The following is a 17615-nucleotide window of genomic DNA, read 5'->3' on the forward strand; positions in this document are numbered from 1 at the left end:
TGATTGAGTATACCATTAGAGTAGCATTTTTACTTGTATAATATTTTGTATTACTTTTAATTATAAAAGTAGGTTCAAATCATCAATATTGTAGTGAGTGTTACACTTTAAAAAAAGGTCTAAAGTTAAGCCAATGTTTTTTGATATTTAATTAGTTTGAGCTTGAAATGTCTAAGAAGACACCTCAAAAAATTGAAGACAATTTTACAAAGCTAATGTTAAAACATGATTGATTCAAATTGAAGTGAATTAGACAAATTAAGAAGTGAAACATAATTGCAAATTTAACTGTGTATAATTTTTAATTATAATTATTCAATCGTGCTTTAAGAAAATAACAAAACTTTGAGAATATGTGGTACTCTAGCTACAATATATAGTATAATTTTTTTAATGAAAATGATTCTTTTCTTTAACTGCCTCCGATGATCATTGATATGAAGGAGTTACATTCTGAAGTTTGGCATACCAAACTTAATACAAGATCTTGGGGTAGAAATAGAGTTAGATAAACTCTATTAAGTTATCACAATAAAAGGGAGTCTAAGCTAGCTATTACTCTACTAACTTGACTCATTGACAAAGAGGATTTAGGGGGATTCGTAAATAAAATTAAAAGGTTTAACCTGCTGCATTCTGAAGGAAGGGAGCTCTCATCTATCTGTGTTAATTAATCCCCTAACTTCCCTCCGGATATCAGAGAAAGAGTTGAAATCATGTATTTCATCAACACTATAACTCCTGGTTACTAATATATTAATAGGTTTGTTGGCTTCCTGAAGCAATGTCTAATGATAAATCCATGATATTCAACTATTTGTTGTGCTTCTTGAATCAATTTATCCAATCTCCAAAGTGTTTTCCATTCTTCGTTTATGCATTTAACTAAGAGTAGGGAATTTGTTTCTCCCCAAATCCTATCGTAACCTCTACTAACACACCATTTAAGACCATAGAGTAGTGCACGGGCTTCAGCCATGTTGCCAGTACCTTGGCCTAGACCTAAAGAGTAAGCAAACATCATGTTACCTTGGTTGTCTCTGATTAGCTCTCCTCCACCACAACTTCCATCACTGTTGAGCTTACTGAAATTTCTAGGTGGTTTGAGCCATTTGACTCTTATGGAAGTTCTTTGATTGATGTCTGCTTCAAAGATTTGTTTGAGGCTATTCCAGCTTTACCCTATCTTTCCTTGCCCAAAGGTCTTCTGTGTAACCTGCAATAGAATTTAAGTGATGTTAGTTTTGATTCTGAAAAAAGAAGGCTTTACATCCTCAAATTTATTGCATCACCTAGTTCTCCAGAGTTCCCAACAAATGATTCGGGGTAGAGCTTTAGATATGAAAGCTACAATGGGGTTTTTAGTCTTCTAATTCCACCAACTGAGTAATATAATCTTAAGAGTGTTATGCATATGTCCAATTCTCAGCGGCCCTGCAAAAAAAATCCAGATACTTTTAGCTTTTAGACCTAGACAAAAAAGGTGATCAACATTTTCAATATTTGTGCTAGAGTCATCAGAAGTGCAATAATGACATCCAGGACCGATTCTAATTCCAAACTTTTTAGTAACTCTTTTTACTATCCTTGCTATCTCCACCAACACAATCATAGAGAGAGCAAATGTGTATCTATTCAGTCTACATTGATAGCACAACTTAGATTTGATTTGACTCATTACATCCCAATAAATTGGAGAATGGAGACTATGACATATTCTTTAATTTCTTGCTTTAACTTCCGTTATATAGAGTACATGCATTTTTTGCATTATTTTTACATTGCTATGCATATGAATGTAGTTTTAATAATTATTTCTCCATGTTGTGCAGACGCCGAAAATATGTCTAAACTGCGGTGACAAAGGATTGTTGAATGCCTTTATTTATTGTGTTAGTTGTCTTGAAGTTGTTGTACATCGGTATGCTTAGATTGTTACTATTGTTATTGTTGTATATCGGTGTCGTGCCCCGTTTTTCGCAAAACGGGTTCTGGTGCACGACCTAACAACTCTTTTGGGTTTTGGATGAAGGAGAGTCGCCACCTAACGAATTAAGGCGCGTTAGGGCACCTATCTAACCTAACTAAGTCTAGCTAAGGTCAACGAGCCAGAGATCGGGTAAGGATTCAAGTTACCTCGAGGGGAAGGTGTTAGGCATCCCTCGTGGTCCACAAATGTGGGTCCCGGTCGTGTCTCATGCAATTTATGTGGGGGTTACAAGTAGCATTTAAGGTCACTTCATTTATTTAATTAGCATGGATACTAAGTAATAAATAATATTAAGCAATTAAAGTCAATTTATTTATTGATTTAATAAATTAAGCATGCAAAAACTAGGTGATAACAACATTAAGCAATTAAGGACGCTTTAATTATTTTAGTTAATTAGATAGGCATGCGAGACTAAGTGATAATATAATAAATAAATATTACACAATAAATAAAGAGATGAGCGAGGGGATAGAAATTTGCACAATTAGATAGAATAAATACTTTTTATTTTTATTAAACTACCCCAAATAATTATAACAAGTAAAGGGAGAAAATGAAAGGGAGACTCTGAAGGACTTTAGGATCAGCACTCGACTTTTCTTTATTTCGATCGGTTTCTCGTAGGGACAGACAAAATCAAGGTTTATCATTTAGACCGAGTCGATGTCATCATCTCCATAGAGCCTATACTACCCCTACCCTACCACCGCATGCTTTTCGTCTCTAAAAGGTGTCTATCATCCCCAATTAAGGTCCAAGAGGCATTGGACTATTACTAAGATGGGTTTAGACAAAAATAAAATCTTAATAGGCCCACCTAGACACCAAGTCAAACAAATAGGACAACACTTAACACGTAAATCTCATGTTGGCCTCTAGGTTTTATTTAACATGTTGGCATACACGAATAATGTGAAAAGGTCGCATGTTTAGTGTGTGCGCATACAAAACATACGAGCATTACAACAGCAACAAAGAGTTGAGCAAGCGAGATTATTGACAGACAGTTCTAAAAGCACGCATATAATTAATTAACTGGTTTTAGTGGTAGCAACAAATGATTACAGAATACAGATTTTAAAGGGGGGAAAATTAATGACATAATAAATTTATTTAAACTGATTTTAAAAGGCGGCACAAAAGTTATCACATATCCAAGAAATATATTTTTTTTAGGAGCAATAGCAGGCCGAATTATTTGTTTTAAGTTGCAGTCAATTTATTAAATGTAGAAATTAATTAATAGCTTATCTAAATGGCCAAGCAACATGCAAATAATGGTAATTAGTTGATTAAAAATGGCAAGAAAATTATACCTAATGCAGAAACTAAAATTATTTCAGGCAAAAATTTATTAGCGTAACAAATTAAAGTGACAGATTATTCAGAGAGTAACATGTTAATGCAGCAGAAACTTAAACTATTATGTGAAAATTGTTTTAAGTAGCAGTCAGTGTGCAAATGCAAAAATTAGTAGTTGATTTTAAGTGGCAAGAGTTAATTACGATGTAGAGGATTATTTATCTCATGCAAATTAAGCTGGGCAGACTAGATATTAATTTTAAAAAAACGTGCAAAATGCAGAAAATAATTATATCAAATAAAAATGGTAGCAAGCATATAAGGCCAATTTTAATCCTTTAGTTATCAACATACATAAGATAATTGAAAATCTATAGGCCTAATATATAAATGACTAACAGTAATAAAGTGATTAGCTAGACATACGGGAATTGTTAGAATATAATTTTAACAAGTAAATTTCTTTAGTCTTAATAACATTGAGAGAAGTTTTCCTATAGACATGATTTCTAAGTGTTTGCAAGATTGAAAATATTATAACCCCTATAGGCATGATTTTCTAAAACCCCAAATGACAAATAAGGTAAAAAAAAAACCTTATGATCATGGTATTATTAAGAAAACCTATAGGTGCGGTATCTATGTTAATTCCCAACATGCGACATATTTTTGAGCAAAGCAAATATTTATTTTACTATTTTTTATACCCGAGAATTGTGATTCCAAACATGGCAACATAGATCAACTTGTAAAGGTCATACTTTAATTATTATTATTACATGCTAAGATTGTATTATAACAAGTTTGTTACTTATTTAGATATAATTAGTTAACATGAAATAATCAACACAAAACATGTTTATAGCTTAAAGCAATTAAATATCGGCAAAACCATTTTAAAATAGATTTAGAGCAAGGAATGACCACACAATTAAATCACACTCCTATAGGCATGCTCTCTAATAAGTTATAGATGCGATAAAGTAACAAGTAGCACGTAAATCCCCTCCCCCCTTTAGACGATCCCCAAATATATATATCATATATAGAGAGATAGTGTTAGAGTTATACACAATATTACAAGCCAAAAATAAAGAAAAATAAAATAAAATATATAACATAAAAAATAAGCTTAAATAATAGCTTCATCCGAAATTCTTCTAGGAGACTCTTCAACATCTTGAACTCTAAGTTCAAAACCTGCTTAAAGGGATAAAGTAACACATACATATATAATGGCAAAACAATCATGTCATCAAATATTCACATCAACAAATCACTTTCCGCAACACACATGAGAAATCGAAACAAATAAAGAAATATCGTAGAAATCATCACACTTAGGAAGAACGAAAACTGACCCGTGCTTCCTTTACTTAATAAAATCCATTTTTTGGATTTATGCATAAAAGAAATTAAATAGTGATGCAAAGCGGGAAAAAAAAAGATAGTGATGCAAAACAGAAATTAAATACATGTATGAAGAGCACTAACCGGTTAAGCAGTTTTAAAAATATATCAGCAATGAAGACGAACTAATTCCACACTATTCGACCCAAACACAGCAAAATACTTCTTTAAGGTTCACCAAAAAAAATCTTTCCCAGCAAAGAGTAATATATTTTTTAGTAACTTAGTATGTGAGCCAAAGTTAGGATGTGAGAGTGTAGAGGTATTCCCCCGTGTTATATGGAATTATGAACCTTATTTATATGCAAAAGAGAGGGCACATCATAAAAGGAAAATAAATAATTAAGGAGACAATTAGAATAAGTTTTCCTTATTTTAAAGGAGAGCCAAAAATTAGACTTATTTTAATTTATTTTTACCAAATATAAACAAGTAAGAATCTATCTAAAACTAAGGCACCTAAAATAACACTGCCAATCAATATTGCATATCATCAACCAAAAGAGAAAAAAAATAATAATAAGAAGGACCAAATCACGGCTCAGACCAAAATTACAAATTAACGTCCCTGCATATTTTATCAAGAAATAAATATAGCAATAGCATCAATATAATATAATTAAGGTAAAGAAATCAATTAGGGTATCTTCCATATAAGAGTAAAATTATTAAACAAATTTTTACCTAAATTGAATGTAGACTTACCAAAGAAGCAACGTGTAAGAAATTGTCCATTTATTTAAGGTCAAGAAGTTAATTAGCAACGGTCACCAAATCAAGTAAAGAAGCATTTTGCAACACATTTACTTAAACTAAGACAATTTAAGAAAGGTAAAAGAATCAATTAAGCAGTTATTAACTCAAAAATTAAACTAAATAAATAAAAATAATAATTCAATAAACGGCCAAATCAACAATTACCACAGTTAACAGAATCAGTTATCCATTCCTATTGCTGGATTAACGTGTAGCAACTTTAATAAATATTATAACATAGTGAAAAACATTATCAGCAAAAGGACAATCTTGGGTTTTAAGGGAAGCATATATTTAGGATCAATTGGGAGAAGCAAATATTCACAGTAAGTTAAGAATTAACAAATTATGCTTCAAAGGAAAAATGCCAAACAACTAACAGTGAATAATAATACAGGGTTGAAGGGAGAGATCCATCGATAACGGATTCAAGTTTATTGTAACATTCATACTGAGCCAACAATCTTCACCATTTAGGCACAAACGAATCCGAACCTAACTCTAAATAAGTCGCACCCAAACATGCTTTTCTGAGAAACAACAAGTATAAGCACACGATGACGTATTCTAAACTCACCATATTTTAAAATCAAGAACAAAGTGTTAAAATAAATTTACCTGGACGGATCTGTCAAAGATCCGTCTTGAAACTCGAAAGAACTTTAAAATATTTGCCGGAATTCGCTGTCCTCGAAGCTCGCCTGGCTGCTGCATGTTCCCGTTGGTGGCTCGCTGCTGCTGGTTGCTGTCCGGCTGGAGCTGCTGCTGGCTGCTGTTCGGTTGGAGCTGTTGTTGGTCGCTGTCCTGCTGGAGCTGCTGCTGTTGCTGTCGTGTGCCTCGCCAGGTGCTGCTGCTTCGCCGAAAACTGCTGCCTGGTGGTTTGCCGGTCGCTGGTTGCTGCTGGAACAGGTTTCCTCGCCTGCTGCTGCTGGTCGGAGCTCGTTGTGCTCGACCTCCCTTCTGCTGGCTGCGCTGGAGAGAGGAGGGAAAGGAGAAGAGGCGAGGGCGAGAGAGGGACGGCTGCCACCAGCAAGTGGTGATGAGTTTTCACCGGAAAAAATGGAGATGAGAGCTGAGGGGAGGTGGCTGATCTGTTGAGAGAGGGAGAAAGAATGAAAAAAAAATTAGGGTTTAGTCTTTTAGATATTAGAATATGAAGGTTAATGAGCATTGATCTGAACTGTAGGATTAGTTTAAATGAGCGGCTAGGATTTAACTTAAAAGATAGACGGATGAGATTAAATGGAATTAAAATTCTAAAAATTAGATTGGAAATTGGAATGGCCAAATTTGCAATCAATTGGCTAGAATTGCAATGAGGGGATGGTTATAATTGAAATTGAATAGACTAGAATTAAAAGGAATTAGAATGAAATAGGCTAAGATTTAAATGATTTAAAGGAAATTTAAGAAAAATGCTATTCAATTAATAAATTATTAAACATGTTAAAATATTTTCATATAATTAAACACATCTAACATTTAGATAGGTAAATATTCCGAGTTGAACTATCGGTAAATATAATAATAAAATAATTTAAGCAATAAATTTTTATAAGTCAGGCTTACTAAAATATAATTTTTAGACAAAATCGACTAAAATCTTAAACTCGAAATCTATTTTAAAATATGTATTTAATCGAATAGCATTTCCAAAAAGAGTTAAAGGTCGGTCAAAATTGGGTGTCAACAGCTGCCCCTTGGTTGCTTGGGAATGAAGGATGAATTGTCGGGCAACCAACGTTGACTTAGTAGCCGATTTTGTCCGACCGACGAGAGATGTCAGTGGGATCAATTGAAACGATGTAAAGTTGGGAAAGGGTACGACCGAGACTTTTGTATTAAGCCGCCTACATATCTCTGGTTATACGAGAATCAGGTCGTGTGTAGTTCTAGACTTAGGAGCAGACGAAACTCCTATGAATTGAAAGAGCGGTACGCTATGAATGAGAATGATATCAGCTTGAATGGATAAGATTAGAGTAGCGAGAAAGGCATGATAGAGAGATTTCCAATTTAAGAGTGCAGAGTCCAATTAGAAGTGATAGTAAGAATAGCCAAGGGTTAAATGAAAAAAGGTAATATGGGTAGCAAAGAATTTGATAGGGCTATTGTTGCGATAGACGTAAGCACGACAATTGTAGCCGAGAGGTGAAAAATGTCTTATCTGCAAAATGTTAGTCTATTGCAAATCTGTAGCTTGTAATATTGTTAGAGCAGATATATCAAACAAATGATAAAGGTAAACATGATGCAATTTCCCATATCGACAATGATGTTTGCCATAAGACTATGAAAATGATGTCTTAGGCTATGATGTCTAGGGCCATGATACACAAAAATTGTATCCTCAGGTCATGAAATGTTGTCTGCTGGCCATGAAAAATGATGCCTTTAGACTATGACACATTTGGATCATGATAAGCAGAAAGTAAATCCTTAGGCCATGATATGATGTCCGCAGGCCATGAAAATGATGCCTTTTGACCATGACGCCTTAGGAATAAAATAATGAATAAAGAAAGTGTATCTGTAATTCGGGCATCTGTTGATATTTGTAGCTTGTTTTTTATTCGGACATATGCAATTATCGAGCACAATGCAATCTCAGGCACATGCAATATCGGGCACAATGCAACCTCGGGCTCGATGCAAATCTCGGGCACATGCAGATGATGTAATTCTTGGGCACATGCAGATCTTGGGCACAATGTAATCTCGGGCATAATGCAAATCTCGGGCACATGCAGATGATGCAATTCTCGGGCACATGCAAATCTCGGGCACAATGTAATCTCGGGCTCAATGCAATCTCGGGCTCAATGCAATCTCGGGCACAATGCAATCTCGGGCACATGCATATGATGCAATTCTCGGGCACATGCAGATCTCGGGCACAATGCAATCTCGGGCACGACGCAATCTCGGGCACATGCAAATGATGCAATTCTCAGGCACATGCAGATCTCGGGCACAATGTAATCTCGAGCTCAATGCAATCTCAGGCGCAATGCAATCTCGGGCACATGCATATGATGCAATTCTTCTCGGGCACATGCATATGATGCAATTCTCGGGCACATGCAAATGATGCAATTCTCGGGCACATGTAGATCTCGAGCACAATGTAATCTCGGGCTCAATGCAATCTCGGGCACATGCATATGATGCAATTCTCGGGCGCATGCAGATGATGCAATTCTCGGGCACATTCAGAACTCGGGCACAATGCAATCTCGGGCACGATGCAATCTCGGGCTCAATGCAATCTCGGGCTCAAATTAACTTGATCTTTCATATTGTTGGAAGGATAGTATGCCATTTGACTGGTGATTAAGATCAATATAGATGAGTTTGGTCCTTCGCCATTGATTAGCGATTTGTCGGATATATTGGCACATTGATCCTTCAAGTAGTGTTGCAGTTGCTTCTTGTATATGTACCTGTCTTTTCTGCATTCAAAGAAAAATAGTTAGTTAAGGGGAGGTTGATCCGTATCCCTGATTCAACGTAGCATGCTCCTTTGACGTCTGCTAGAATGTCTTTTGAAGTGTTGTCAAAAATTTGAGGTCCCCTCAAAATTTTCTACCCCAGTGTAGAACCTCTGCTATTCCGATTTTCGATGTAAATTGTAGCTTGATTGTTGTGAATTTTTGAGAGGATCTCAAAAATTCTGCCCCAGTCTTGATTTGCAAGAAAAATATGTCCTTGAAAGAATTTTTGAAACTCTTTCAAAAATTCTTCATCAGTATCGAGATTTAGCAAGGAGAATACTGTTTGAAGGAATTTTTGAGACCCTCTCAAAAATTCTGCCCCAGTTACACAGTCCAAGGGGGAAAATGAGATTTTTATTATGATAAGACCGAACTCCAAAGGAGCGCCTACGTATCCCCTCTTAAACGGGAATCAGGTCTGGCGTAGTTCCAAATACAAAGAGCATAAAACAGAGCATTCTTAACCAATATTGAAAATGACATATTATGACCAACTTTATTGCCCATATGCTAATATGGGTGTCTGAATGTAGAAAACATAAACTTAAATGGCTCAAGGTTCTTATTAGAAACTGCTTCAAATGAGCTTCGACATGCTCATTGTTGGGATTTCTTTGGTGCCAAGTCCTCCAAGCGTATGATCTTGGTATCAATCAATTGTTGAATCTTGTCTTTCAGATCACGACATTCTTCTATGGTATGTCCTTTCATCCCTGAGTGGTAAGCGCAAACCTTAGAAGTTTCAATCCACCTTCCACGTGTGTTCATCCTTATTTCACTGACAGGGGCGATGTGACCAGCAATCCTCAATTTTTCATAGAATTTATCCATGGGCTCAGTCAAAGGAGTGTAAATTTTGATGGGCCTTTTCTCCACGTTGAATAGATTTTTGCAAATATGTTTTTGAGTGAGGGTTTTGACATTGTGAACAAGATAAATAGGCTTTTGATATGGTAGAGGAGGCCTTTGGGATGGAGGCATTTGATATGGAGGCATTTGAAGTGGCGCACAATACCAAGGGACTTGGTGTAGAGGTGTTTGATATTGAAGAGCTTGTAAGGGAGGACTCGGTAGGCTCGGCGTAAGATATAGAGGTATGGAGCCATAATCATGATATTGAGGAGGATATGGGTAATTTAGAAAGTGAGTGTTCTTTGGAGGCATTTGAATGGAGCTTGGTTGATTTTGCGGAGTAGGGTGAGTTGGTGAAGGATGAGAAATAGAGTGAGTGGGTGGAGGATTATCTTGGAGAGTGGCTTGACTAGTGACAAACGATTTATCTATGTTTGTCTCCAAAGTGGGATCGATAGAGAGTAACATCTTGGCCCACTCGCGCATATCAGACACTTCTTCTTCTAATTCCTTTATTTTCTTTTGCAAGCTTGAGACCAACTCGTCTGAAGGATGCTTCTTTTCAATAGTCCTACTCATAACCTTCTCATTAGTTGCTTTCTTCTTCCCTTTGCGGTTCTCATTTGGAAGAGAAGGAAGAGCGTCATTTGATTGCTTATGGTAAACCATGGTCTACAGATCAACCATTGGGGAAGGGTGAAAATAAAAGAAAAAGCAAAAGAAAACCTAAGTTAGAGCATTGCATTAATTGAGATATCAAACACATTGTTTTAAAATAAACGCCCTAAATGCAAAGAGCCTCGTTGAGCCAGAGGTAGGCTTAAGGCGACATATAAGTGATGCACAATAATTAATTCAAGCCTTATTTGCCAATTGGAGTTTAGAGTTAGAGAAATAAACGCGATCTTTATTACAAAATTCGAACAATACATCATAATTGAAAAACAAAACAGAAAAAAAAAAACTAAGGGAAAAAGGGGTAACAATGGGAAAGTCATCCTAAATTCTGAAAATCTTGAAGATATTGATTCCAAGAGCTTGGCGCCAATTGACTTCTTGTACAGGGAGTGACTTCATTCTTGATCTTCAACACGTTGCGTGCCTATATGTTTTCTCTTTCATCAGTGAGCCCATAGTATCCTTCCTCACTCACATCTCTGTCTTTGACCTCTTTTAGGATCCATATGTAATACTCACGTGTGCATAAGGCCTGTCGTGCACCCATAGGAATGGTTAACACTCGCTCCCATCTTCGAAGTATGATGTGGACTTGTGATTTATCTAATCCAAATTCATACTTAAACTGCTTCATGTAAGACCAGAGTGGTATTACCTGAGTTCGCCCAAATTGGCGGAGTACTCGAAGAGGAGTGTATGGTTGAACACCTTTTAAGCCAATGAGCTCAATGAAGTATCGATCATCGCCTCTTACTATTGCATGAGGGGTGGACAACCAATGGAGCTTCCATTGGATGCGGTAGCTCTCGAGCTTGGTCAAGAATATCTGCCAGTCTACGAATCCTACAGGGGCAGTGAAAGCTATCATTCTTCTTGGATGATTATCAATCTTGTTGCCATAACCAAGAAAAATGTCTACCACATCAGACCGTAGGTAGAAGTGTTCAATAGCCCATAATTGCAGCAAAAGGTTGCATCCCTCGAAAAATATTCGACCATCGACGCATGCTGACAAGCTCCTCATTATTTCCGCCAAGATCATAGGTACTAGGGTTTTCCTAGGTTTGCCCTCTCTTTGGGCTAAATCTCGAACCACATAACCCAAGCGTGTGTCAATCCTTCCCCTTATGTTAGGAAAAACTAGGGATCCTAATAGGGCAATGACAAAGGCATTTAAGCGATATGTTTCCCATTCCTCGACGGAGCATTCAAACTCATCAATAAAAGAGTAGTAGCTATCATCTCGGCCAAAGCGTGAATACAAAAAGTCGAAATGAATCCACCCAAGGTCTAGAGAAGGCAAGGTTGAATTTGACTTCATTCCCAGACTTTTTAGAAATTTCCTCGATGATGGCTTATATGGTACTATCATTTCACACTCGTGGTATGGCATGTCAATGAAACCACTTATCTCTTCAATCGTTGGTGCCAAGTCAAAATCCACAAATTTGAAAACCATCCTCACAGGGTCCCAAAATTCTAGCAAGGCCCTAATCAAGTGAGGGTTTGGTATGACAAAGATGAGGTAAGTAAGACCGCCCAACAGCTGACGAATCTCTCTTTCGCGATCCCTCTTAATATCAATCCACCAACTCCTTAGCTTGTAGTTTACATCTACGACCATTTGCGTGTTTGAAGAGTTAAAAGTGTCCATGACTCTGCAAACAAAACAACAAACAAATTCTAAACTCCATTTTGGCAAATTTGGCTTAATTTAATTATTATGACCACATTGACACATAATTATGTGATTTGTCTAAAGGGTGTTGGGGCCCTTTAGACGATAAAGTGGCTACTAATCATGCAGATTGACACCAAGGGTCAAACCATCTAAGGTTTATGCAGCATGTATGACCTAATCAAGATTTCTAAGAATTGGCTTGACACAGACTTGAAAGGGGTTCTATGCGAGAAGGCTCGTGGTTTCACGGTAGTAGAACTATCCGTTACATCCACGCATATGCCGACTCTCTATAATTGGGTGTTTGAAGAGAATTGGAGTAGTTGTGAGAGGTGTAAAGGCACAACATCACGGTAACAAAATAAAAAAAAAGGAAGAGGGTCCCAATTGGGGGAAGTATGAGCGGAATGTCAGTTTATCAAAACAGTAACATTTAGCATTTAGGTTGAAAGCGGTAACATATAGACAATTTTAAGGAAAGCAGTAAATAAATAAATAATTACAAAATAAAACACATAAATAAATTAAATAAATAAGGAAAGGAAATAAGGTTTAACCATGAAATACACAAATAAGGGAAACGGGAAAGGGCGAAACATGAGAATAATCAAATAAGGGAGAGGGAAAGGGACTAAACATGGAAATAACAATATTTAAAGAAAGCGATTAAACAAGGAAAGTAAATAATTAATTAGACATGACAATAACAAAATAATGAAATGACAGATAAAGTAAACCCCACATAATCACGAAACACGTAATGGTTAGAACCTAATATCCCCAGCAGAGTCGCCATTCTGTCGCGCCCCGTTTTTCTCAAAACGGACTTTCCTTTTGGATGCACGACCTAACAACTCTTTTGGGCTTTGGGAGGATTGAAGAGTCGCCACCTAACGAATTAAGGCGCGTTAGGGCACCTGTCTAACCTAAACTAATTCTAACTAAGGTCTACGAACCAGAGATCGGGTAAGGGTTCAAATTACCTCGAGGGAAAGGTGTTAGGCATCCCTCGAGGTCCACAAATGTGGATCCCGACCGTATCTCATGCAATATGTGGGGTTACAAGTAGCAAATAAGGTCACTTCATTTATTGGTTTATTAACTAAGTTATCTTGACTAAGTGATAAAGTAAGGAACCAAATTCTCAATTTAATTAAAGATGTTTGAAATAGTCAACTAATCAAATAAGAGAAATTATACTTATTAACATGCTAAAAATAGGTTAAACTAATGTATGAATTTATTACGGGGGCAAAAATCATCATATTCTAAAGATATCGTAATTCTAGCTATCCCCAAACACATAACATTATAAGACAAAATGAATTTATTTAGTGTGCAACTATAGACAAGGATTACAATCAATGATACATACAAACTAGTAAAGCCACCAAATTCACGAATTCAATTTAATAAAAGAGGAAAGAGACTAAATTGATTGCTTCTAATAGAATACTTAAAATAACATAAATAAAAGGAGAAACATAATTGAAAATTAGAAGATTCTGAATTGAGAAACTAACCTTGTTGCTTCCAAACTAAATGCTTAATATATATCGCTCAACATAGAAATTTAAATAAAGCAATAATACATAAAGTTAAAGTTGAGAGAGAGACGGGATCAGATATGACAAGGCTAAAAATGGGCCCAATGCGATGTTACTCCCTTTATTCTATTTTTATGATCAACCTTCTTAAACGTCTTAAGACAAGACGAAAAGAGTTCTTAATGAGGTTATTCGGGAGAACTAAATAAAATATTTTGATATGTTAGAAGTCATGTAGAAGTTAAAAAAAGTTTATACTTGATTTTTTTTTATTTAGTGAAACTTTGTTGATAATTTAACAAAAAATATAAAAATTGTCAAGTCTTTGAGATTTTTAAAAGGGTGACATATAAAATGAGAATAAGAAAGGAGTAACAATGAGTTTTATTCTTATAAAGTGGTAATGTGCTTCATATGAGAAGTCAGCTATAGCCTGTCTTGTTTCATCATCTCCCAAGGCGTACCTGATGCCCCCTTTCGAGGAGACGATTCAACTTGAACTCGTCTTCATGCGTTGAATTCACCACTTGTTGTGATTGCATTCCAACCGACGTCACTCCATTAGGATGTACATGTAATAATATTTAAAGAGGTGAGAGTAGGTATGTTTTTAAAGCTTAACTAATCAAACAAAAATTATAAATTGATAAGAGTACTAAAAAAAAACTCTTAATTACAGTAAGCACATGAAAAAAGAGGAGAACTTTTCAGCTCTTTTCTCGGACCACATGATTTGACATAAATTTGCATTTCATCCCCTCTTCTTATGATTAAACTAATTGACCTTGACTTAATATAGTCTAAACCCCATCACAACGTACTTACAAACACTAAAGCAAATATGGCCATTTAATAGTGAGCAATTGATGCAAGCAGTGAGTTTAAGCTTGAGAGTAATTAATAAATTAACACATATCTCCCTAACAATTTACTATACTTAAAAGGATTACTAAGAAGAAATCATATCAAGTCCTTAAAAGGATAGTGCACTACACACAAGATGAGAAATGATACTTAGAATCAAATTGAAAAATGAGCTAAATACGGTGGAAAAAAATAATTCTTTCTCACCTACATCACATATAATAAAATATAACATTTCTACTAAGAATGAATAAACTACATGGTAACAAATAGTAATGAGTTACTGTAATGTAACTTTAAATAAATTCTTGCACTTATAAGAACATTTTCATTACAAATTATTTGCAATGTAATTCACACTATTGTCGAGATCTATCCTACAGAGTTGAGTAAATGTGATTAGGATCGGTGACTACGAAACTACAAAAAAAATCCTCATAAGAATTAATGATACATAGCACTAGATTCTAAATTTAAAACATGATGTATTTTTAATAATATCTTAATCCAAACTAAACACAAATTGTAAATAATAAGATATTCATTATCATCAATTGTTCATTAGAATAATAAACGACCAAACAAAAAATAGCATGAAAATAAACAAAATCGATAACAACATGATATTGACAAAAAATGATTAAAGCATAGTATATGAAGTATTGATGGAACAAGAAAAGGATAAAGATTTGACCTTTATATAGATGAACTTGAGCTTATCTTAACGGAGCTCAAGCGACTAGAAAGCTCTTGATCGGAGCTCTTGCCGGAGACTTTGAATGGGACAAACAACTAAGCATTCCGACAAACTTCGTCCTCCCAAGATGAAGGCTTTTGGTGGTTTGAGGGAACCGATGGTACATGGATTTTTCATGGTTTTGGTGGAGATATAGTATGGTTAAAAATGTTGAAGTTTTCTTCCTTTTTTTTCAAGTATGGCCTAAAAAAATGATCTATATCCCTCCCCTCTTGGTTGATACTAGGCTACCTTTTATGGAGGAAAAAAAAGAGACGTTGGAAGAAGGGAAGTAAAAAATAAAAAAAAATAAAAAAGGCTGATCTCAAGGAAGTATTTTGGGTGAGGAAATAATATTCTTCCCATAAAAGAGTAAATTTTATGATTTGTAGGAGGATTCTATGGTTATGAAAAGTTTTTAACTAAAATTTTAAATTTTAAAATATGTACCAAATATGGATAATTGAATTTAAATAAAAATCTACCAAAAATATATAAGTGGGTAACTATCAAATTACTAAGTAAAAGAAATATTATTAAATCAATTGTTATATTATTGTAAAAAATAAATACCAACATTTACGATAATATGAATAATAACATTGAAAAAATCACAAGTGTTTATAACTAAAGATTAAATAAACAAATGCACATATATAAGGAGGGGATAATAATAATAATTTTGTAAATTATACATACTAAAGTATATGTAGTTAATTGGGTAAAACTAAATATAAAACTTTACAAGAAACAAGTATTAAAATACATATTTAATTGAATAAAAATTCAAGAAAATGATTATAGGTCGGTCAAAATTGGGTGTCAACAGCTGCCCCTTGGTTGCTTGAGAATGAAGGATGAATTGTCGAGCAACCAACGTTGACTTAGTAGCCGATTTTGTCCAACCGACGAGAGATGTCAGTGGGATCAATTGAAATAATAAAAAGTTGGAAAAGGGTACGACCGAGACTTTGGTATTAAGCCGCCTACATATCTCTGATTATACGAGAATCAGGTCGTGCGTAGTTCTAGATTTAGGAGTAAACGAGACTCCTAAAAAAATCGAAAGAGTGCTACGATATTCGAACGTGAGCGAAATTGGCTTGAATGGATAAGATTAGAGTAGCGAGGAAGGTATGTCATAGAGATTTCAATATAAGAGTGCAGAATCCGATGAGAAGCGGTAATATAAGTAGCCAAGGGTTAAATGAAAAAAAAAAGTGGCAATACGAGTAGCGAAGAAATTGATAGGGCCTTTGTTGTGATAGATGTAAGCACGATAATTTGTAGCCGAGAGGGAGATTGATCTCGCCTGCAAAATATTAGTCTCTGCAAATCTGTAGCTTATAATATTATTAGAGCAAATATATCCAACAAACGGTAAAGGTAAACATGATGCAATTTCCCATATCGACAATGATGTTTTCCATAAGACTATGAAAATGATGTCTTAGGCTATGATGTCTAGGGCCATGATACGCAAAAATTATATCCTCAGGTCATGAAAATGTTGTTGCGGGCCATGAAAAATGATGTCTTTAGACTATGACACCTTTGGATCATGATAAGTAGAAAGTACATCCTCAGGCCATGAAATGATGTCCGCAGGCCATGAAAATGATGCCTTTAGACCATGACGCCTTAGGAATAAAATAATGAATAAAGAAAGCGTATCTGTAATTCGGGCATCTGTTGATACTTGTAGCTTGTTTTTTTATTCGGACATATGCAATTCTCGAGCACAATGCAATCTCAGGCACATGCAATATCGGGCACAGTGCAACCTCGGGCTCGATGGAATCTCGGGCACATGCAGATGATGTAATTCTCGGGCACATGCAGATTTTGGGCACAATGTAATCTCGGGCACGATGCAATCTCGGGCACATGCAAATGATGCAATTCTCGGGCACATGCAGATCTCGGGCACAATGTAATCTCGGGCTCAATGCAATCTCGAGCTCAATGCAATCTCGGGCACAATGCAATCTCGGGCACATGCATATGATGCAATTCTCGGGCACATGCAGATGATGCAATTCTCGGGCACATGCAGATCTCGGGCACAATGCAATCCTTGGGCACATGCATATGATGCAATTCTCGGGCACATGCAGATCTCGGGCACAATGCAATCTCGGGCACGATGCAATCTCGGGCACATGCAAATGATGCAATTCTCGGGCACATGCAGATCTCAGGCACAATGTAATCTTGGGCTCAATGCAATCTTGGGCTCAATACAATCTCGGGCACAATGCAATCTCGGGCACATGCATATGATGCAATTTTCGGGCACATG

Source organism: Solanum verrucosum, unplaced genomic scaffold (assembly GCF_900185275.1).
Source record: "Solanum verrucosum unplaced genomic scaffold, falcon-dt-bn FXZP01000136.1, whole genome shotgun sequence".
NCBI lineage: Eukaryota > Viridiplantae > Streptophyta > Magnoliopsida > Solanales > Solanaceae > Solanum > Solanum verrucosum.